Raw genomic sequence first — 22,943 nt, forward strand, 5'->3', positions numbered from 1 at the left:
CTTGAAATTGGATAGGAGTCCCAGGATCCCTGTGGCACGTGGAAAGGAACCCGTGGTCTCCTGCCTCAGGTGGAGCCGGGTCCCAATTGCCATGCCAGGATTGAAGGAGAATCCCGAGGTGTCCCTAGCACCTAGGCAAGAGTCCTGACGTCGCTGAACAAACACGTGTCTGGAAGGGCCCTCCCGGTCGTAACTCGAGAATATACGCCAGGTTCTGGCCGCAACTCGAGAAAAACCATAAGACTTCCCCTCGCCGCGAGATGAGGCCCGATTCCCCTGCACTGCGTGCAGAGCAATTCCGTGTTCCACATCAAACATGAAAGGAGCCTTGATTTCCTTGATGGCACGACAGAGGAAACCCAAGATCACTGTCTCAAGTCTAGAGGGATCCTGAGGTCACTGTAGCAACACGAAAGGGCCCCGTGGACGTCAAATCAACTCCAGATGAGAGCTTAGTCCCTGGCTTCGACTCAAGAGGAATACCAACTTTCCACAAGCACCTCAAGAGGAGGCTTCTCTCAGCTGCATGTATGTGAGAGGGACCCTGAGTTTGTGGCTTCAAGTGGAATGGACACCGAGATGCTCTGACTGGAAGTAAGGCCAGATATCCCTGTAGTGAATTGAATGCAGGCTCGTCTTTCATCTCCCAAGACGATGGGATGTCTGAATCCCCTGTGGAGACCACAGAGAAAGACCTAGTTCTCCGCCTCATCGCGACCGGAGGCCTCACATCCTTTGAAAACTCGAGAGGCCCGCGGAGATCAATGCTTCCAAAGGAGACGATGCCTGACTCCTCTTGAAAATGGATAGGAGTCCCAGGATCCGTGTGGCACGTGGAAAGGGACCCTGGGTCTCCTGCCTCACGTGGAGACGCATCCCAATTGCCATGCCAAGACTCGAGGAGAATACCGAGGTGTCCCTCACACCTAGGCAGGAGTGCTGACGTCGCGGAACAAACACGTGTCTGGAAAGGCCCTCACCGTCGTAACTCGAGAATATACCCCAGGTTCCGGCCGCAACTTGAGAAAAAATATGAGACTTCCCCATCGGCGCGAGATGTGGCCCGATTCCCCTGCACTGCATGCAGAGCAATTCCGTGTTCCACATCAAACGTGAAAGGAGCCTTGATTTCCTTGATGGCACTCCAGAGCCACCCCAAGATCACTGTCTCAAGTCTAGAGGGATCCTGAGGTCACTGTAGCAACAAGAAAGGGATCCGTGGAGCCCAAATCCACTTGAGATGAGAGTTTAGTCCCTGGCTTCGACTCAAGAGGAATACCAAGTTTCCACAAGCACCTCAAGAGGAGGCTTCTCTCAGCTACAGGTATGTGAGAGGGACCCTGAATTTGTGGCCTCAAGTGGAATGGACAACGAGATGCTCTGACTCGAAGTAAGGCCGGATATCGCTGCAGTGAACTGAATGCAGGCTCGTCTTGCCTCTCCCAAGACGAAGGGATGTTTGAATCCCCTGTGGAGACCACAGAGAAAGACCTAGATCTGGGCCTCATCGCGACCGGAGGCCTCACATCCTTTGAAAACTCGAGAGGTCCGCGGAGATCAATGCTTCCAAAGCAGACGATGCCTGACTCCTCTTGAAAATGGATAGGAGTCCCAGGATCCCTGTGGCACGTGGAAAGGGACACTGGGTCTCCCGTCTCACGTGGAGACGCGTCCCAATTGCCATGCCAATACTCGAGGAGAACCCCGTGGTGTCCCTCGCATTTAGGCAGGAGTCCTCTCTTCGCTGAACAAACACGTGTCTGTAAGGGCCCTCCCCGTTGTCACTCCAGAATATACCCCAGGTTCCAGCCGCAAGTCGAGAAAAACCAAGAGACTTCCCCCTCGCCGCGAGCTGAGGCCCGATTCCCCTGCACTGCGTGCAGAGCAATTCCGTGTACCACATCAAACAAGAAAGGAGCCTTGATTCCCTTGATGGCACTCCAGCGAAAACCCAAGATCACTGTCTCAAGTCTAGAGGGATCCTGAGGTCACTGGAGCAACACGAAATGGCTCCGTGGACCCAAAATCAACTCGAGATGAGAGCTTAGTCCCTGGCTTCCACTCAAGAGGAATACCAACTTTCCACAAGCACCTCAAGAGGAGGTTTCTCTCAGCTACAGGTATGTGAGAGGGACCCTGAGTTAGGGGCCTCAAGTGGAATGGACACCGAGATGCTCTGACTCGAACTAAGGCCGGATATCCCTGCAGTGAATTGAATGCAGGCTCGTCTTGCATCTCCCAAGACGAAGGGATGTCTGAATCCCTTTTGGAGAACACAGAGAAAGAACTAGTTCTCCGCCTCATCGCGACCAGAGGCCTCACATTCTTTGAAAACTCGAGAGGTCTGCGGAGATCAATGCGTCCAAAGCAGACGATGCCTGACTCCTCTTGAAAATGGATAGGAGTCCCAGGATCCCTTTGGCACGTGGAAAGGGACCCTGGGTCTCGTGCCTCATGTGGAGACGGGTCCCAATTGCCATGCCAAGACTCGAGGAGAATCCCGAAGTGTCCCTCGCACCTAGGCAGGTGTCCTGAGGTCGCTGAAAAAATACGTGTCTGGAGGGCCCTTCCCGAGGTAACTCGAGAATATACCACAGGTTCTGGACGCAACTCGAGAAAAACCATGAGACTTCCCCCTCGCCGCGAAATGAGGCCCGATTCCCCTGCACTGTGTGCAGAGCAATTCCGTTTTCCACATCAAACTTGAAAGGAGCCTTGATTTCCTTGATGGCACTCCAGAGAAAACCCAAGATCACTTTCTCAAGTCTAGAGGGATCCTGAGTTCACTGTAGCAACATGAAAGGGCTCCGTGGACCCAAAATCAACTCGAGATGAGAGTTTAGTCCCTGGCTTCGACTCAAGAGGAATACCAACTTTATACAAGCACCCTAAGAGGAGGCTTCTCTCAGCTACAGGTATGTGAGAGGGACCCTGAATTTGTGGCCTCAAGTGGAATGGACACCGAGATGCTCTGACTCGAAATAGAGCCAGATATCCCTGCAGTGAATTGAATACAGGCTCGTCTTGCATCTCCCAAGACGAAGGGTTGTCTGAATCCCCTGTGGAGACCACAGAGAAAGACCTAGTTCTCCGCCTCATCGCGACCGGAGGCCTCACATCCTTTGAAAACTCGAGAGGTCCGCGGAGATCAATGCTTCCAAAGGTGACGATGTCTGACTCCTCTTGAAAATGGATAGGAGTCCCAGGATCGCTGTGGCACGTGGAAAGGGACCCTGGGTCTCCCGTCTCACGTGGAGACGCGTCCCAATTGCCATGTCAAGCCTCGGGGAGAATACCGAGGTGTCCATCGAACCTAGGCATGGGTTCTGACGTCGCTGAACAAACACGTGTCTGGAAGTGAACCCCCATTCGTCACTCGAGAATGTACCCCAGGTTCCGGCCGCAACTCGAGAAAAACCATGAGACTTCCCCCTCGCCACGAGATGAGGCCCGATTCCCCTGCACTGCGTGCAGAGTAATTCCGTGTTCCACGTCAAACATGAAAGGAGCCTTGATTTCCTTGATGGTACTCCAGAGAAAACCCAAGATCACTGTCTCAAGTCTAGAGGGATCCTGAGGTCACTGTAGCAACAAGAAAGGGCTCCGTGGAACCCAAATCAACTCGAGATTAGAGCTTAGTCCCTGGCTTAGACTCAAGAGGAATACCAACTTTCCACAAGCACCTCAAGAGGAGGCTTCTCTCAGCTACAGGTATGTGAGAGGGACCCTGAGTTTGTGGCCTCAAGTGGAATGGACACTGAGATGCTCTGACTCGAAGTAAGGCTGGATATCCCTGTAGTGAATTTAAAGCAGTCTCGTCTTTCATCTCCCAAGACGAAGCGATGTCTGAATCCCCTGTGGAGACCACAGAGAAAGAACTAGTTCTCCACCTCATCGCAATCAAAGGCCTCACATCCTTTGAAAATTCGAGAGGTCCGCGGAAATCACTGCTTCCAAAGGAGACGATGCCTGACTCCTCTTGAAAATGGATAGGAGTCCCAGGATCCCTGTGGCACGTGGAAAGGGACCCTGGGTCTCCCGCCTCACGTGGAGACGAGTCCCAATTGCCATGCCAAGCCTCGGGGAGAATACCGAGGTGTCCATCGAACCTAGGCATTGGTTCTGACGTCGCTGAACAAACCCGTGTCTGGAAGGGCACACCCGGTCGTAACGCGAGAATATACCCCAGGTTCCGGCCGCCACTCGAGAAAAACCATGAGACTTCCCCCTCGCCGTGAGATGAGGCCCGATACCCCTGCACTGCGTGCAGAGCAATTCCGTGTTCCACATCAAACGTGAAAGGAGCCTTGATTTCCTTGATGGCACTCCAGAGAAAACCCAAGAACACTGTCTCAAGTCTAGACGGAACCTGAGGTCACTGGAGCAACACGAAAGGGCTCCGTGGACCCCAAATCAACTCGAGATGAGAGCTTAGTCCCTGGCTTCGACTCAAGAGGAATACCAACATTCCACAAGCACCTCAAGAGGAGGCTTCTCTCAGCTACAGGTATGTGAGAGGGACCCTGAGTTTGTGGCCTCAAGTGGAATGGACACCGAGATGCTCTGACTCGAAATAAGGCCAAATATCCCTGCAGTGAATTGATTACAGGCTCGTCTTGCATCTCCCAAAACGAAGGGATGTCTGAATCCCCTGTGGAGTCCACAGAGAAAGACCTAGTTCTCCGCCTCATCGCGACCGGAGGCCTCACACCCTTTGAAAACTCGAGAGGTCCGCGGAGATCAATGCTTCCAAAGGAGACGATGCCTGACTCCTCTTGAAAATGGATAGGAGTCCCAGGATCCCTGTGGCACGTGGAAAGGGACCCTGGGTCTCCCGCCTCACTTCGAGACGCATCCCAATTGCCATGCCAAGACTCGAGGAGAATCCCGAGGTGTCCCTTGCACCTAGGCAGGAGTCCTGACGTCGCTGAACAAACACGTGTCTGGAAGGGCCCTCTCCGTCGTAACTCGAGAATATACCCCAGGTTCTGGCCGCAACTCGAGAAAAACCATGAGACCTCCCCCTCGCCGCGAGATGAGGCCCGATTCCCCTGCATTGCGTGCAGAGCAATTCCGTGTTCCACATTAAACGTGCAAGGAGCCTTGATTTCCTTGATGGCACTCCAGAGAAAACCCAAAGTCACTGTCTCAAGTCTAGAGGGATCCTGAGGTCACTGGAGCAACACGAAGGGGCTTCGTGGACCCCAAATCAACTCGAGATGAGAGCTTAGTCCCTGGCTTCGACTCAAGAGGAATACCAAGTTTCCAGAAGCACCTCAAGAAGAGCCTCTCTAAGCTACATGGATGTGAGAGGGACCCTGAGTTTGTGGCCTCAAGTGGAATGGACACCGAGATGCTCTGACTCGAAGTAAGGCCGGATATCCCTGCAGTGAATTGAATGCAGGCTCGTCTTGCATCTCCCAAGACGAAGGGATGTCTGAATCCGCTGTGGAGACCACAGAGAAAGACCTAGTCCTGCGCATCATCGCGACCGGAGGCCTCAAATCCTTTGAAAACTCGAGAGGTCCGCGGAGATCAATGCTTCCAAAGGAGACGATGCCTGACTCCTCTTGAAAATGGATAGGAGTCCCAGGATCCCTGTGACACGTGGAAAGGGACGCTGGGTCTCCCGCCTCACGTGGAGACGCGTCCCCATTGCCATGCCAAGAATCGAGGAGAATCCTGAGGTGTCCCTCGCACCTAGGCAGGAGTCCTGACGTCGCTGAACAAACACGTGTCTGGAAGGGCCCTCCCCGTCGTAACTCGAGAATATACCCCAGGTTCTGGCCGCAACTCGAGAAAAACCATGAGACTTCCCCCTCGCCGCGAGATGAGGCCCGATTCCCCTGCACTGCGTGCAGAGCAATTCCGTGTTCCACATCAAACGTGAAAGGAGCCTTGATTTCCTTGATGGCACTCCAGAGAAAACCCAAGATCACTGTCTCAAGTCTAGAGGGATCCTGAGGTCACTGGAGCAACACGAAAGGGCTCCGTGGACCCCAAATCAACTCGAGATGAGAGCTTAGTCCCTGGCTTCGACTCAAGAGGAATACAAACTTTCCACAAGCACCTCAAGAGGAGGCTTTTCTCAGCTACAGGTATGTGAGGGGGACCCTGAGTTTGTGCCCTCAAGTGGAATGGACACCGAGATGCTCTGACTCGAAGTAAGGCCGGAAATCCCTGCAGTGAATTGAATGCAGGCTCGTCTTGCATCTCCCATGACGAAGGGATGTCTGAATCCGCTGTGGAGACCACAGAGAAAGGCCTAGTCCTCCGCCTCATCGCGACCGGAGGCCTCACATCCTTTGAAAACTCGAGAGGTCCCCGGAGATCAATGCTTCCAAAGGAGACGATGCCTGACTCCTCTTGAAAATGGATAGGAGTCCCAGGATCCCTGTGGCACGTGGAAAGGGACCCTGGGTCTCCCGCCTCACGTGGAGCCGCATCCAATTTGCCATGCCAAGACTCTAGGAGAATCCCGAGGTGTCCCTCGCACCTAGGCAGGTGTCCTGACGTCGCTGAACAAACACGTGTCTGGAAGGGCCCTCCCCGTCGTAACTCGAGAATATACCCCAGGTTCCGGCCGCAACTCGAAAAAAACCATGAGACTTCCCCCTCGCCGCGAGATGAGGCCCGATTCCCCTGCACTGCCTGCAGAGCAATTCAAAGTTCCACATCAAACGTGAAAGGAGCCTTGATTTCCTTGATGGCACTCCAGAGAAAACCCAAGATCACTGTCTCAAGTCTAGAGGGATCCTGGGATAACTGGAGCAAAACGAAAGTTCTCCGTGGACCCCAAATCAACTCGAGATGAGAGCTTAGTCCCTGGCTTCGACTTAAGAGGAATACCAACTTTCCACAAGCACCTCAAGAGGAGGCTTCTCTCAGCTACAGGTATGTGAGAGGGACCCTGAGTTTGTGCCCTCAAGTGGAATGGACACTGAGATGCTCTGACTCGAAGTAAGGCCGGATATCCCTGCAGTGAATTGAATGCAGGCTCGTCTTGCATCTCCCAAAACGAAGGGATGTCTGAATCCGCTGTGGAGACCACAGAGAAAGACCTAGTCCTCCGCCTCATCGCGAACGGAGGCCTCACATCCTTTGAAAACTTAAGAGGTCCGCGGAGATCACTGCTTCCAAAGGAGACGATGCCTGATTCCTCTTGAAAATGGATAGGAGTCCCAGGATCCCTGTGGCACGTGGAAAGGGACCCTGGGTCTCCCGCCTCACGTGGAGACGCGTCCCAATTGCCATGCCAAGACTCGAGGAGAATCCCTAGGTGTCCCTCGCACCTAGGCAGGAGTCCTGACGTCGCTGAACAAACACGTGTCTGGAAGGGCCCTCCCCGTCGTAACTCGAGAATATACCCCTGGTTCGGGTCGGAACTCAAGTAAAACCATGAGACATCCCCCTCGCCGCGAGATGGGGCCCGATTCCCCTGCACTGCGTGCAGAGCAATTCCGTATTCCACATCAAACGTGAAAGGAGCCTTGATTTCCTTGATGGCACTCCAGAGAAAACCCAAGATCACTGTCTCAAGTCTAGAGGGATCCTGAGGTCACTGGAGCAACACGAAAGGGCTCCGTGGACCCCAAATCAACTCAAGATGAGAGCTTAGTCCCTGGCTTCGACTCAAGAGGAATACCAACTTTCCACAAGCACCTCAAGAGGAGGCTTCTCTCAGCTACAGGTATGTGAGAGGACCCTGAGTTTGTGGCCTCAAGTGGAATGGACACCGAGATGCTCTGACTCGAAGTAAGGCTGGATATCCCTGCAGTGAATTGAATGCAGGCTCGTCTTGCATCTCCCAAGACGAAGGGATGTCTGAATCCCCTGTGGAGACCACAGAGAAAGACCTAGTCCTCCGCCTCAACGCGACCGGAGGCCTCACATCCTTTGACAACTCTAGAGGTCCGCGCAGAACAATGCTTCCAAAGGAGACGATGCCTGACTCCTCTTGAAAATGGATAGGAGTCCCAGGATCCCTGTGGCACGTGGAAAGGGACCCTGGGTCTCCCGCCTCACGTGGAGACGCGTCCCAATTGCCATGCCAAGACTCGAGGAGAATCCCGAGGTGTACCTCGCACTTAGGCAGGAGTCCTGACGTCGCTGAACAAACACGTGTCTGGAAGGGCCCTCCCCGTCGTAACTCGAGAATATAAATCAGGTTCCGGCCGCAACTTTAGAAAAAATATGAGACCTCCCCCTCGCCGCGAGATGAGGCCCGATTCCCCTGCACTGCGTGCAGAGCAATTCAGAGTTCCACATCAAACGTGAAAGGAGCCTTGATTTCCTTGATGGCACTCCAGAGAAAACCCAAGATCACTGTCTCAAGTCTAGAGGGATCCTGAGGTCACTTGAGCAACACGAAAGGGCTCCGTGGACCCCAAATCAACTCGAGATGAGAGCTTAGTCCCTGGCTTCGACTCAAGAGGAATACCAACTTTCCAAAAGCACCTCAAGAGGAGGCTTTTCTCAGCTACAGGTATGTGAAGGGACCCTGAGTTTGTGGCCTCAAGTGGAATGGACACCGAGATGCTCTGACTCGAAGTAAGGCCGGATATCCCTGCAGTGAATTGAATGCAGGCTCGTCTTGCATCTCCCAAGACGAAGGGATGTCTGAATCCCCTGTGGAGACCACAGAGAAAGACCTAGTTCTCAGCCTCATCGCTGACGGAGGCCTCACATCCTTTGAAAACTCGAGAGGTCCGCGGAGATCAATGCTTCCAAAGGAGACGATGCCTGACTCCTCTTGAAAATGGATAGGAGTCCCAGGATCCCTTTGGCACGTGTAAAGGGACCCTGGGTCTCCCGCCTCACGTGGAGACGCCTCCCAATTGCCATGCCAAGACTCGAGGAGAATCCCGAGGTGTCCCTCGCTCCTAGGTAGGAGTCTTAAAGTCGCTGAACAAACACGTGTCTGGAAGGGCCCTCCCCGTCGTAACTCGAGAATATACCCCAGGTTCCGGCCGCAACTCGAGAAAAACCATGAGACTTCCCCCTCGCCGCGACATGAGGCCCGATTCCCCTGGACTGCGTGCAGAGCAATTCCGTGTTCCACATCAAACGTGAAAAAAGACTTGATTTCCTTGATGGCACTCCAGAGAAAACCCAAGATCACTGTCTCAAGTCTAGAGGGAGCCTGAGGTCACTGTACCAACACGAAAGGGCTCCGTGGACCCCAAATCAACTCGAGATGAGAGCTTAGTCCCTGGCTTCAAGTCAACTGGAATACCAACTTTCCACAAGCACCTCAAGAGGAGGCTTCTCTCAGCTACAGGTATGTGAGAGGAACCCTGAGTTTGTGGCCTCAAGTGCAATGGACACCGAGATGCTCTGACTCGAAGTAGGGCCGGATATCCCTGCAGTGAATTGAATGCAGGCTCGTCTTGCATCTCCCAAGACGAAGGGATGTCTGAATCCCCTGTGCAGAACACAGAGAAAGCCCTAGTTCTCCGGCTCAATGCGACCGGGGCCTCACATCCTTTGAAAACTCAAGAGGTCCGCGGAGATCAATGCTTCCAAAGGAGACGATGCCTGACTCCTCTTGAAAATGGATAGGAGTCCCAGGATCCCTGTGGCACGTGGAAAGGGACCCTGGGTCTCCCCCCTCACGTGGAGACGCGTCCCAATTGCCATGCCAAGACTCGAGGAGAATACCGACGTGTCCCTCGCACCTAGGCTGGAGTCGTGACGTCGCTGAACAAACACGTGTCTTGAAGGGCCCTCCCCGCCGTTACTCGAGAATATACCCCAGGTTCCGGCCGCAACTCGAGAAAAACCATGAGACTTCCCCCTCGCCGCCACATGAGGCCCGATTTCCCTGCACTGCGTGCATAGCAATTCCGTGTTCCACATCAAAGGTGAAAGGAGCCATGATTTCCTTGATGGCACTCCAGAGAAATCCCAAGATCACTGTCTCAAGTCTAGAGGGATCCTGAGGTCACTGGAGCAACACGAAAGGTCTCCATGGACCCCAAATCAATTCGAGATGAGAGCTTAGTCCCTGGCTTCGACTCAAGAGGAATACCAACTTTCCACAAGCACCTCAAGAGGAGGCTTCTCTCAGCTACAGGTATGTGAGTAGGACCCTGAGTTTGTGGCCTCAAGTGGAATGGACACCGAGATGCTCTGACTCGAAGTAAGGCCGGATATCCCTGCAGTGAATTGAAAGCAGGCTCGTCTTGCAACTCCCAAGACGAAGGGATGTCTGAATCCCCTGTGGAGACCACAGAGAAAGACCTAGTCCTCCGCCTCATCGCGACCGGAGGCCTCACATCCTTTGAGAACATGAGAGGTATGCGGAGATCAATGCTTCCAAAGGAGATGATGCCTGACTCCTCTTGAAAATGGATAGGAGTCCCAGGATCCCTGTGGCACCTGGAAAGGGACACTGGGTCTCCCGCCTCACGTGGAGACGCGTCCCAATTGCCATGCCAAGACTCGTGGAGAATCCCGAGGTGTCCCTCGCACCTAGGCAGGAGTCCTGACATCGCTGAACAAACACGTGTATGGAAGGGCCCTCCACGTCGTAACTCGAGAATATACCCCAGGTTCCGGCCGCAACTCGAGAAAAACCATGAGATTTCCCCTTCACCGCGAGATGAGGCCCGATTCCCCTGCACTACGTGCAGAGCAATTCCGCGTTCCACATCAAACGTGAAAGGAGCCTTGATTTCCTTGATGGCACTCCAGAGAAAACCCAAGATCACTGTCTCAAGTCTAGAGGGATCCTGAGGTCACTGGAGCAACATGAAAGGGCTCCATTGACCCCAAATCAACTCGAGATGAGAGCTTTGTCCCTAGCTTCGACTCAAGAGGAATAGGAACTTTCCACAAGCACCTCAAGAGGAGGCTTCTCTCAGCTACAGGTATGTGAGAGGGACCCTGAGTGTGTGGCCTCAAGTGGAATGGACACTGAGATGCTCTGACTCGAAGAAAGGCCGGATATCCCTGCAGTGAATTGAATGCAGGCTCATCTTGCATCTCCCAAGACGAAGGGATGTCTGAATCCCCTGTGGAGATCACAGAGAAAGACCGAGTTCTCCGCCTCATCGCGTCCGGTGGCCTCACATCCTTTGAAAACTCGAGAGGTCCGCGGAGATCAATGCTTCCAAAGGAGACGATGCCTGACTCCTCTTGAAAATGGATAGGAGTCCCAGGATCCCTGTGGCACGTGGAAAGGGACCTTGGGTCTCCCGCCTCACGTGGAGACGCGTCCAAATTGCCATGCCAAGACTCGAGGAGAATTCCGAGGTGTCCCTCGCACCTAGGCAGGAGTCCTGACGTCGCTGAACAAACACGTGTCTGGAAAGGCCCTCCCCGTCGTAATTCGAGAATATACCCCAGGTTCGGGACGCAACTCGAGAAAAACCATGAGATTTACCCCTCGCCGCGAGTTGAGGCCTGATTCCTCTGAACTGCATGCAGAGCAATTTCGTGTTCCACATCAAACGTGAAAGGAGCCTTGATTTCATTGATGGCACTCCAGAGAAAACCCAAGATCACTGTCTCAAGTCTAGAGGGATCCTGAGGTCACTGGACCAACAGGAAATGGATCTGTGGACCCCAAATCAACTCGAGATGAGAGCTTAGTCCCTGTCTTCGACTCAAGAGGAATACCAACTTTCCACAAGCATCACAAGAGGAGGCTTCTCTCAGCAACAGGAATATTTGAGGGACCCTGAGTTTGTGGCCTCAAGTGGAATGGACACCGAGATGCTCTGACTCGAAGTAAGGCCGGATATCCCTGCAGTGAATTGAATGCAGGCTCGTCTTGCCTCTACCAAGACGAAGGGTTGTCTGAATCCCCTGTGGAGACCACAGAGAAAGACCTAGTCCTCCACCTCAACGCAACCGGAGGCCTCATATCCTTTGAAAATTCGAGAGGTCCGCGGAAATCAATACTTCCGAAGGAGACGATGCCTGACTCCTCTTGAAAATGGATAGGAGTCCCAGGATCCCTGTGGCACGTGGAAAGGGACCCTGGGTCTCCCGCATCACGTGGAGACGCGTCTCACTTGCCATGCCAAGACTCGAGGAGAATCCCGAGGTGTCCCTCGCACCTAGGCAGGAGTCCTGACGTCGCTGAACAAACACGTGTCTGGAAGGGCCCTCCCCGTCGTAACTCGAGAATATACCCCAGTTTCGGGCCGCAACTCGAGAAAAACCATGAGATTTCCCCCTCGCCAGGAGTTCAGGCCCGATTCCCCTGCACTGCATGCAGAGCAATTCCGAGTTCCACATCAAACGTGAAAGGAGCCTTGATTTCCTTGATGGCACTCCAGAGAAAACCCAAGATCACTGTCTCAAGTCTAGATGGATCCTGAGGTCACTGGAGCAACACGAAAGGGCTCTGTGGACCCCAAAACAACTCGAGATGAGAGCTTAGTCCCTGTCTTCGACTCAAGAGGAATACCAACTTTCCACAAGCACCTCAAGAGGAGGCTTCTCTCAGCTACAGGTATGTGAGAGGGACCCTGAGTTTGTGGCCTCAAGTGGAATGGACACAGAGATGCTCTGACTCGAAGTAAGGCCGGATATCCCTGCAGTGAATTGAATGCAGGCTCGTCTTGCATCTCCCATGACGAAGGGATGTCTGAATCCGCTGTGGAGACCACAGAGAAAGGCCTAGTCCTCCGCCTCATCGCGACCGGAGGCCTCACATCCTTTGAAAACTCGAGAGGTCCGCGCAGATCAATACTTCCAAAGGAGACGATGCCTGACTCCTCTTGAAAATGGATAGGAGTCCCAGGATCCCTGTGACACGTGGAAAGGGACGCTGGGTCTCCCGCCTCACGTGGAGACGCGTCCCCATTGCCATGCCAAGAATCGAGGAGAATCCTGAGGTGTCCCTCGCACCTAGGCAGGAGTCCTGACGTCGCTGAACAAACACGTGTCTGGAAGGGCCCTCCCCGTCGTAACTCGAGAATATACCCCAGGTTCTGGCCGCAACTCGAGAAAAACCATGAGACTTCCCCCTCGCCGCGAGATGAGGCCCGATTCCCCTGCACTGCGTGCAGAGCAATTCCGTGTTCCACATCAAACGTGAAAGGAGCCTTGATTTCCTTGATGGCACTCCAGAGAAAACCCAAGATCACTGTCTCAAGTCTAGAGGGATCCTGAGGTCACTGGAGCAACACGAAAGGGCTCCGTGGACCCCAAATCAACTCGAGATGAGAGCTTAGTCCCTGGCTTCGACTCAAGAGGAATACAAACTTTCCACAAGCACCTCAAGAGGAGGCTTTTCTCAGCTACAGGTATGTGAGGGGGACCCTGAGTTTGTGCCCTCAAGTGGAATGGACACCGAGATGCTCTGACTCGAAGTAAGGCCGGAAATCCCTGCAGTGAATTGAATGCAGGCTCGTCTTGCATCTCCCATGACGAAGGGATGTCTGAATCCGCTGTGGAGACCACAGAGAAAGGCCTAGTCCTCCGCCTCATCGCGACCGGAGGCCTCACATCCTTTGAAAACTCGAGAGGTCCCCGGAGATCAATGCTTCCAAAGGAGACGATGCCTGACTCCTCTTGAAAATGGATAGGAGTCCCAGGATCCCTGTGGCACGTGGAAAGGGACCCTGGGTCTCCCGCCTCACGTGGAGCCGCATCCAATTTGCCATGCCAAGACTCTAGGAGAATCCCGAGGTGTCCCTCGCACCTAGGCAGGTGTCCTGACGTCGCTGAACAAACACGTGTCTGGAAGGGCCCTCCCCGTCGTAACTCGAGAATATACCCCAGGTTCCGGCCGCAACTCGAAAAAAACCATGAGACTTCCCCCTCGCCGCGAGATGAGGCCCGATTCCCCTGCACTGCCTGCAGAGCAATTCAAAGTTCCACATCAAACGTGAAAGGAGCCTTGATTTCCTTGATGGCACTCCAGAGAAAACCCAAGATCACTGTCTCAAGTCTAGAGGGATCCTGGGATAACTGGAGCAAAACGAAAGTTCTCCGTGGACCCCAAATCAACTCGAGATGAGAGCTTAGTCCCTGGCTTCGACTTAAGAGGAATACCAACTTTCCACAAGCACCTCAAGAGGAGGCTTCTCTCAGCTACAGGTATGTGAGAAGGACCCTGAGTTTGTGCCCTCAAGTGGAATGGACACTGAGATGCTCTGACTCGAAGTAAGGCCGGATATCCCTGCAGTGAATTGAATGCAGGCTCGTCTTGCATCTCCCAAAACGAAGGGATGTCTGAATCCGCTGTGGAGACCACAGAGAAAGACCTAGTCCTCCGCCTCATCGCGAACGGAGGCCTCACATCCTTTGAAAACTTAAGAGGTCCGCGGAGATCACTGCTTCCAAAGGAGACGATGCCTGATTCCTCTTGAAAATGGATAGGAGTCCCAGGATCCCTGTGGCACGTGGAAAGGGACCCTGGGTCTCCCGCCTCACGTGGAGACGCGTCCCAATTGCCATGCCAAGACTCGAGGAGAATCCCTAGGTGTCCCTCGCACCTAGGCAGGAGTCCTGACGTCGCTGAACAAACACGTGTCTGGAAGGGCCCTCCCCGTCGTAACTCGAGAATATACCCCTGGTTCGGGTCGGAACTCAAGTAAAACCATGAGACATCCCCCTCGCCGCGAGATGGGGCCCGATTCCCCTGCACTGCGTGCAGAGCAATTCCGTATTCCACATCAAACGTGAAAGGAGCCTTGATTTCCTTGATGGCACTCCAGAGAAAACCCAAGATCACTGTCTCAAGTCTAGAGGGATCCTGAGGTCACTGGAGCAACACGAAAGGGCTCCGTGGACCCCAAATCAACTCAAGATGAGAGCTTAGTCCCTGGCTTCGACTCAAGAGGAATACCAACTTTCCACAAGCACCTCAAGAGGAGGCTTCTCTCAGCTACAGGTATGTGAGAGGACCCTGAGTTTGTGGCCTCAAGTGGAATGGACACCGAGATGCTCTGACTCGAAGTAAGGCCGGATATCCCTGCAGTGAATTGAATGCAGGCTCGTCTTGCATCTCCCAAGACGAAGGGATGTCTGAATCCCCTGTGGAGACCACAGAGAAAGACCTAGTCCTCCGCCTCAACGCGACCGGAGGCCTCACATCCTTTGACAACTCTAGAGGTCCGCGCAGAACAATGCTTCCAAAGGAGACGATGCCTGACTCCTCTTGAAAATGGATAGGAGTCCCAGGATCCCTGTGGCACGTGGAAAGGGACCCTGGGTCTCCCGCCTCACGTGGAGACGCGTCCCAATTGCCATGCCAAGACTCGAGGAGAATCCCGAGGTGTACCTCGCACTTAGGCAGGAGTCCTGACGTCGCTGAACAAACACGTGTCTGGAAGGGCCCTCCCCGTCGTAACTCGAGAATATAAATCAGGTTCCGGCCGCAACTTTAGAAAAAATATGAGACCTCCCCCTCGCCGCGAGATGAGGCCCGATTCCCCTGCACTGCGTGCAGAGCAATTCAGAGTTCCACATCAAACGTGAAAGGAGCCTTGATTTCCTTGATGGCACTCCAGAGAAAACCCAAGATCACTGTCTCAAGTCTAGAGGGATCCTGAGGTCACTTGAGCAACACGAAAGGGCTCCGTGGACCCCAAATCAACTCGAGATGAGAGCTTAGTCCCTGGCTTCGACTCAAGAGGAATACCAACTTTCCAAAAGCACCTCAAGAGGAGGCTTTTCTCAGCTACAGGTATGTGAAGGGACCCTGAGTTTGTGGCCTCAAGTGGAATGGACACCGAGATGCTCTGACTCGAAGTAAGGCCGGATATCCCTGCAGTGAATTGAATGCAGGCTCGTCTTGCATCTCCCAAGACGAAGGGATGTCTGAATCCCCTGTGGAGACCACAGAGAAAGACCTAGTTCTCAGCCTCATCGCTGACGGAGGCCTCACATCCTTTGAAAACTCGAGAGGTCCGCGGAGATCAATGCTTCCAAAGGAGACGATGCCTGACTCCTCTTGAAAATGGATAGGAGTCCCAGGATCCCTTTGGCACGTGTAAAGGGACCCTGGGTCTCCCGCCTCACGTGGAGACGCCTCCCAATTGCCATGCCAAGACTCGAGGAGAATCCCGAGGTGTCCCTCGCTCCTAGGTAGGAGTCTTAAAGTCGCTGAACAAACACGTGTCTGGAAGGGCCCTCCCCGTCGTAACTCGAGAATATACCCCAGGTTCCGGCCGCAACTCGAGAAAAACCATGAGACTTCCCCCTCGCCGCGACATGAGGCCCGATTCCCCTGGACTGCGTGCAGAGCAATTCCGTGTTCCACATCAAACGTGAAAAAAGACTTGATTTCCTTGATGGCACTCCAGAGAAAACCCAAGATCACTGTCTCAAGTCTAGAGGGAGCCTGAGGTCACTGTACCAACACGAAAGGGCTCCGTGGACCCCAAATCAACTCGAGATGAGAGCTTAGTCCCTGGCTTCAAGTCAACTGGAATACCAACTTTCCACAAGCACCTCAAGAGGAGGCTTCTCTCAGCTACAGGTATGTGAGAGGAACCCTGAGTTTGTGGCCTCAAGTGCAATGGACACCGAGATGCTCTGACTCGAAGTAGGGCCGGATATCCCTGCAGTGAATTGAATGCAGGCTCGTCTTGCATCTCCCAAGACGAAGGGATGTCTGAATCCCCTGTGCAGAACACAGAGAAAGCCCTAGTTCTCCGGCTCAATGCGACCGGGGCCTCACATCCTTTGAAAACTCAAGAGGTCCGCGGAGATCAATGCTTCCAAAGGAGACGATGCCTGACTCCTCTTGAAAATGGATAGGAGTCCCAGGATCCCTGTGGCACGTGGAAAGGGACCCTGGGTCTCCCCCCTCACGTGGAGACGCGTCCCAATTGCCATGCCAAGACTCGAGGAGAATACCGACGTGTCCCTCGCACCTAGGCTGGAGTCGTGACGTCGCTGAACAAACACGTGTCTTGAAGGGCCCTCCCCGCCGTTACTCGAGAATATACCCCAGGTTCCGGCCGCAACTCGAGAAAAACCATGAGACTTCCCCCTCGCCGCCACATGAGGCCCGATTTCCCTGCACTGCGTGCATAGCAATTCCGTGTTCCACATCAAAGGTGAAAGGAGCCATGATTTCCTTGATGGCACTCCAGAGAAATCCCAAGATCACTGTCTCAAGTCTAGAGGGATCCTGAGGTCACTGGAGCAACACGAAAGGTCTCCATGGACCCCAAATCAATTCGAGATGAGAGCTTAGTCCCTGGCTTCGACTCAAGAGGAATACCAACTTTCCACAAGCACCTCAAGAGGAGGCTTCTCTCAGCTACAGGTATGTGAGTAGGACCCTGAGTTTGTGGCCTCAAGTGGAATGGACACCGAGATGCTCTGACTCGAAGTAAGGCCGGATATCCCTGCAGTGAATTGAAAGCAGGCTCGTCTTGCAACTCCCAAGACGAAGGGATGTCTGAATCCCCTGTGGAGACCACAGAGAAAGACCTAGTCCTCCGCCTCATCGCGACCGGAGGCCTCACATCCTTTGAGAACATGAGAGGTATGCGGAGATCAATGCTTCCAAAGGAGATGATGCCTGACTCCTCTTGAAAATGGATAGGAGTCCCAGGATCCCTGTGGCACCTGGAAAGGGACACTGGGTCTCCCGCCTCACGTGGAGACGCGTCCCAATTGCCATGCCAAGACTCGTGGAGAATCCCGAGGTGTCCCTCGCACCTAGGCAGGAGTCCTGACATCGCTGAACAAACACGTGTATGGAAGGGCCCTCCACGTCGTAACTCGAGAATATACCCCAGGTTCCGGCCGCAACTCGAGAAAAACCATGAGATTTCCCCTTCACCGCGAGATGAGGCCCGATTCCCCTGCACTACGTGCAGAGCAATTCCGCGTTCCACATCAAACGTGAAAGGAGCCTTGATTTCCTTGATGGCACTCCAGAGAAAACCCAAGATCACTGTCTCAAGTCTAGAGGGATCCTGAGGTCACTGGAGCAACATGAAAGGGCTCCATTGACCCCAAATCAACTCGAGATGAGAGCTTTGTCCCTAGCTTCGACTCAAGAGGAATAGGAACTTTCCACAAGCACCTCAAGAGGAGGCTTCTCTCAGCTACAGGTATGTGAGAGGGACCCTGAGTGTGTGGCCTCAAGTGGAATGGACACTGAGATGCTCTGACTCGAAGAAAGGCCGGATATCCCTGCAGTGAATTGAATGCAGGCTCATCTTGCATCTCCCAAGACGAAGGGATGTCTGAATCCCCTGTGGAGATCACAGAGAAAGACCGAGTTCTCCGCCTCATCGCGTCCGGTGGCCTCACATCCTTTGAAAACTCGAGAGGTCCGCGGAGATCAATGCTTCCAAAGGAGACGATGCCTGACTCCTCTTGAAAATGGATAGGAGTCCCAGGATCCCTGTGGCACGTGGAAAGGGACCTTGGGTCTCCCGCCTCACGTGGAGACGCGTCCAAATTGCCATGCCAAGACTCGAGGAGAATTCCGAGGTGTCCCTCGCACCTAGGCAGGAGTCCTGACGTCGCTGAACAAACACGTGTCTGGAAAGGCCCTCCCCGTCGTAATTCGAGAATATACCCCAGGTTCGGGACGCAACTCGAGAAAAACCATGAGATTTACCCCTCGCCGCGAGTTGAGGCCTGATTCCTCTGAACTGCATGCAGAGCAATTTCGTGTTCCACATCAAACGTGAAAGGAGCCTTGATTTCATTGATGGCACTCCAGAGAAAACCCAAGATCACTGTCTCAAGTCTAGAGGGAACCTGAGGTCACTGGACCAACAGGAAATGGATCTGTGGACCCCAAATCAACTCGAGATGAGAGCTTAGTCCCTGTCTTCGACTCAAGAGGAATACCAACTTTCCACAAGCATCACAAGAGGAGGCTTCTCTCAGCAACAGGAATATTTGAGGGACCCTGAGTTTGTGGCCTCAAGTGGAATGGACACCGAGATGCTCTGACTCGAAGTAAGGCCGGATATCCCTGCAGTGAATTGAATGCAGGCTCGTCTTGCCTCTACCAAGACGAAGGGTTGTCTGAATCCCCTGTGGAGACCACAGAGAAAGACCTAGTCCTCCACCTCAACGCAACCGGAGGCCTCATATCCTTTGAAAATTCGAGAGGTCCGCGGAAATCAATACTTCCGAAGGAGACGATGCCTGACTCCTCTTGAAAATGGATAGGAGTCCCAGGATCCCTGTGGCACGTGGAAAGGGACCCTGGGTCTCCCGCATCACGTGGAGACGCGTCTCACTTGCCATGCCAAGACTCGAGGAGAATCCCGAGGTGTCCCTCGCACCTAGGCAGGAGTCCTGACGTCGCTGAACAAACACGTGTCTGGAAGGGCCCTCCCCGTCGTAACTCGAGAATATACCCCAGTTTCGGGCCGCAACTCGAGAAAAACCATGAGATTTCCCCCTCGCCAGGAGTTCAGGCCCGATTCCCCTGCACTGCATGCAGAGCAATTCCGAGTTCCACATCAAACGTGAAAGGAGCCTTGATTTCCTTGATGGCACTCCAGAGAAAACCCAAGATCACTGTCTCAAGTCTAGATGGATCCTGAGGTCACTGGAGCAACACGAAAGGGCTCTGTGGACCCCAAAACAACTCGAGATGAGAGCTTAGTCCCTGTCTTCGACTCAAGAGGAATACCAACTTTCCACAAGCACCTCAAGAGGAGGCTTCTCTCAGCTACAGGTATGTGAGAGGGACCCTGAGTTTGTGGCCTCAAGTGGAATGGACACAGAGATGCTCTGACTCGAAGTAAGGCCGGATATCCCTGCAGTGAATTGAATGCAGGCTCGTCTTGCATCTCCCATGACGAAGGGATGTCTGAATCCGCTGTGGAGACCACAGAGAAAGGCCTAGTCCTCCGCCTCATCGCGACCGGAGGCCTCACATCATTTGAAAACTCGAGAGGTCCGCGCAGATCAATACTTCCAAAGGAGACGATGCCTGACTCCTCTTGAAAATGGATAGGAGTCCCAGGATCCCTGTGGCACGTGGAAAGGGACCCTGGGTCTCCCGCCTCACGTGGAGCCGCGTCCATTTTGCCATGCCAAGACTCGAGGAGAATCCCGAGGTGTCCCTCGCACCTAGGCAGGAGTCCTGACGTCGCTGAACAAACAGGTGTCTGTAAGGGCCCTCCCCGTCGTAACTCGAGAATATACCCCAGGTTAAGGCCGCAACTCGAGAAAAACCATGAGACTTCCCCCTCGCCGCGAGATGAGGCCTGATTCCCCTGCACTGCGTGCAGAGCAATTCAGAGTTCCACATCAAACGTGAAAGGAGCCTTGATTTCCTTGATGGCACTCCAGAGAAAACCCAAGATCATTGTCTCAAGTCTAGAGGGATCCTGGGATAACTGGGGCAAAACGAAAGTTCTCCGTGGACCCCAAATCTACTCGAGATGAGAGCTTAGTCCCTGGCTTCGACTCAAGAGGAATACAAACTTTCCACAAGCACCTCAAGAGGAGGCTTCTCTCAGCTACAGGTATGTGAGAGGGACCCTGAGTTTGTGCCCTCAAGTGGAATGGACACCGAGATGCTCTGACTCGAAGTAAGGCCGGAAATCCCTGCAGTGAATTGAATGCAGGCTCGTCTTGCATCTCCCATGACGAAGGGATGTCTGAATCCGCTGTGGAGACCACAGAGAAAGGCCTAGTCCTCCGCCTCATCGCGACCGGAGGCCTCACATCCTTTGAAAACTCGAGAGGTCCCCGGAGATCAATGCTTCCAAAGGAGACGATGCCTGACTCCTCTTGAAAATGGATAGGAGTCCCAGGATCCCTGTGGCACGTGGAAAGGGACCCTGGGTCTCCCGCCTCACGTGGAGCCGCATCCAATTTGCCATGCCAAGACTCTAGGAGAATCCCGAGGTGTCCCTCGCACCTAGGCAGGAGTCCTGACGTCGCTGAACAAACACGTGTCTGGAAGGGCCCTCCCCGTCGTAACTCGAGAATATACCCCAGGTTCCGGCCGCAACTCGAAAAAAACCATGAGACTTCCCCCTCGCCGCGAGATGAGGCCCGATTCCCCTGCACTGCCTGCAGAGCAATTCAAAGTTCCACATCAAACGTGAAAGGAGCCTTGATTTCCTTGATGGCACTCCAGAGAAAACCCAAGATCACTGTCTCAAGTCTAGAGGGATCCTGAGGTCACTGGAGCAACACGAAAGTTCTCCGTGGACCCCAAATAAACTCTAGATGAGAGCTTAGTCCCTGGCTTCGACTCAAGAGGAATACCAACTTTCCACAAGCACCTCAAGAGGAGGCTTCTCTCAGCTACAGGAATGTGAGAGAGACCCTGAGTTTGTGGCCTCAAGTGGAATGGACACCGAGATGCTCTGACTCGAAGTAAGGCCGGATATCCCTGCAGTGGATTGAATGTAGGCCTGTCTTGCACCTCCCAAGACGATGGGATGTGTGAATCCCCTGTGGAGACCACAGAGAAAGACCGAGTTCTCCGCCTCATGGCGACCGGAGGCCTCACATCCTTTGAAAACTCGAGCGGTCCGTGGAGATCAATGCTTCCAAAGGAGACGATGCCTGACTCCTCTTGAAAATGGATAGGAGTCCCAGAATCCCTGTGGCACGTGGAAAGGGAGCCTGGGTCTCCCGCCTCACGTGGAGACGGGTCCAAATTGCCATGCCAAGACTCGAGGAGAATCCCGAGGTGTCCCTCGCACCTAGGCAGGAGTCCTGACTTCGCTGAACAAACACGTGTCTGGAAGGGCCCTCCCCGTCGTAACTCGAGAATATACCCCAGGTTCGGGCCGCAACACGAGAAAAACCATGAGATTTCCCCCTCGCCAGGAGTTCAGGCCCGATTCCCCTGCACTGCATGAAGAGCAATTCGGAGTTCCATATCAAACGTGAAAGGAGCCTTGATTTCCTTGATGGCACTCCAGAGAAAACCCAAGATCCCTGTCTCAAGTCTAGAGGGATCCTGAGGTCACTGGAGCAAAACGAAAGGGCTCCGTGGACCCCAAATCAACTCGAGATGAGAGCTTAGTCCCTGGCTTCGACTCAAGAGGAATACCAACTTTCCACAAGCACCTCAAGAGGAGGCTTCTCTCAGCTACAGGTATGTGAGAGGACCCTGAGTTTGTGGCCTCAAGTGGAATGGACACCGAGATGCTCTGACTCGAAGTAAGGCCGGATATCCCTGCAGTGAATTGAATGCAGGCTCGTCTTGCATCTCCCAAGACGAAGGGATGTCTGAATCCCCTGTGGAGACCACAGAGAAAGACCTAGTCCTCCGCCTCAACGCGACCGGAGGCCTCACATCCTTTGAAAACTCGAGAGGTCCGCGGAGATCAATGCTTCCAAAGGAGACGATGCCTGACTCCTCTTGAAAATGGATAGGAGTCCCAGGATCCCTGTGGCACGTGGAAAGGGACCCTGGGTCTCCCGCCTCACGTGGAGACGCGTCCCAATTGCCATGCCAAGACTCGAGGAGAATCCCGAGGTGTACCTCGCACTTAGGCAGGAGTCCTGACGTCGCTGAACAAACACGTGTCTGGAAGGGCCCTCCCCGTCGTAACTCGAGAATATAAATCAGGTTCCGGCCGCAACTTTAGAAAAAATATGAGACCTCCCCCTCGCCGCGAGATGAGGCCCGATTCCCCTGCACTGCGTGCAGAGCAATTCAGAGTTCCACATCAAACGTGAAAGGAGCCTTGATTTCCTTGATGGCACTCCAGAGAAAACCCAAGATCACTGTCTCAAGTCTAGAGGGATCCTGAGGTCACTTGAGCAACACGAAAGGGCTCCGTGGACCCCAAATCAACTCGAGATGAGAGCTTAGTCCCTGGCTTCGACTCAAGAGGAATACCAACTTTCCAAAAGCACCTCAAGAGGAGGCTTTTCTCAGCTACAGGTATGTGAAGGGACCCTGAGTTTGTGGCCTCAAGTGGAATGGACACCGAGATGCTCTGACTCGAAGTAAGGCCGGATATCCCTGCAGTGAATTGAATGCAGGCTCGTCTTGCATCTCCCAAGACGAAGGGATGTCT

The sequence above is a fragment of the Dama dama genome, chromosome 2, assembly GCF_033118175.1.
Source record: "Dama dama isolate Ldn47 chromosome 2, ASM3311817v1, whole genome shotgun sequence".
NCBI classification, from domain to species: Eukaryota; Metazoa; Chordata; class Mammalia; order Artiodactyla; family Cervidae; genus Dama; species Dama dama.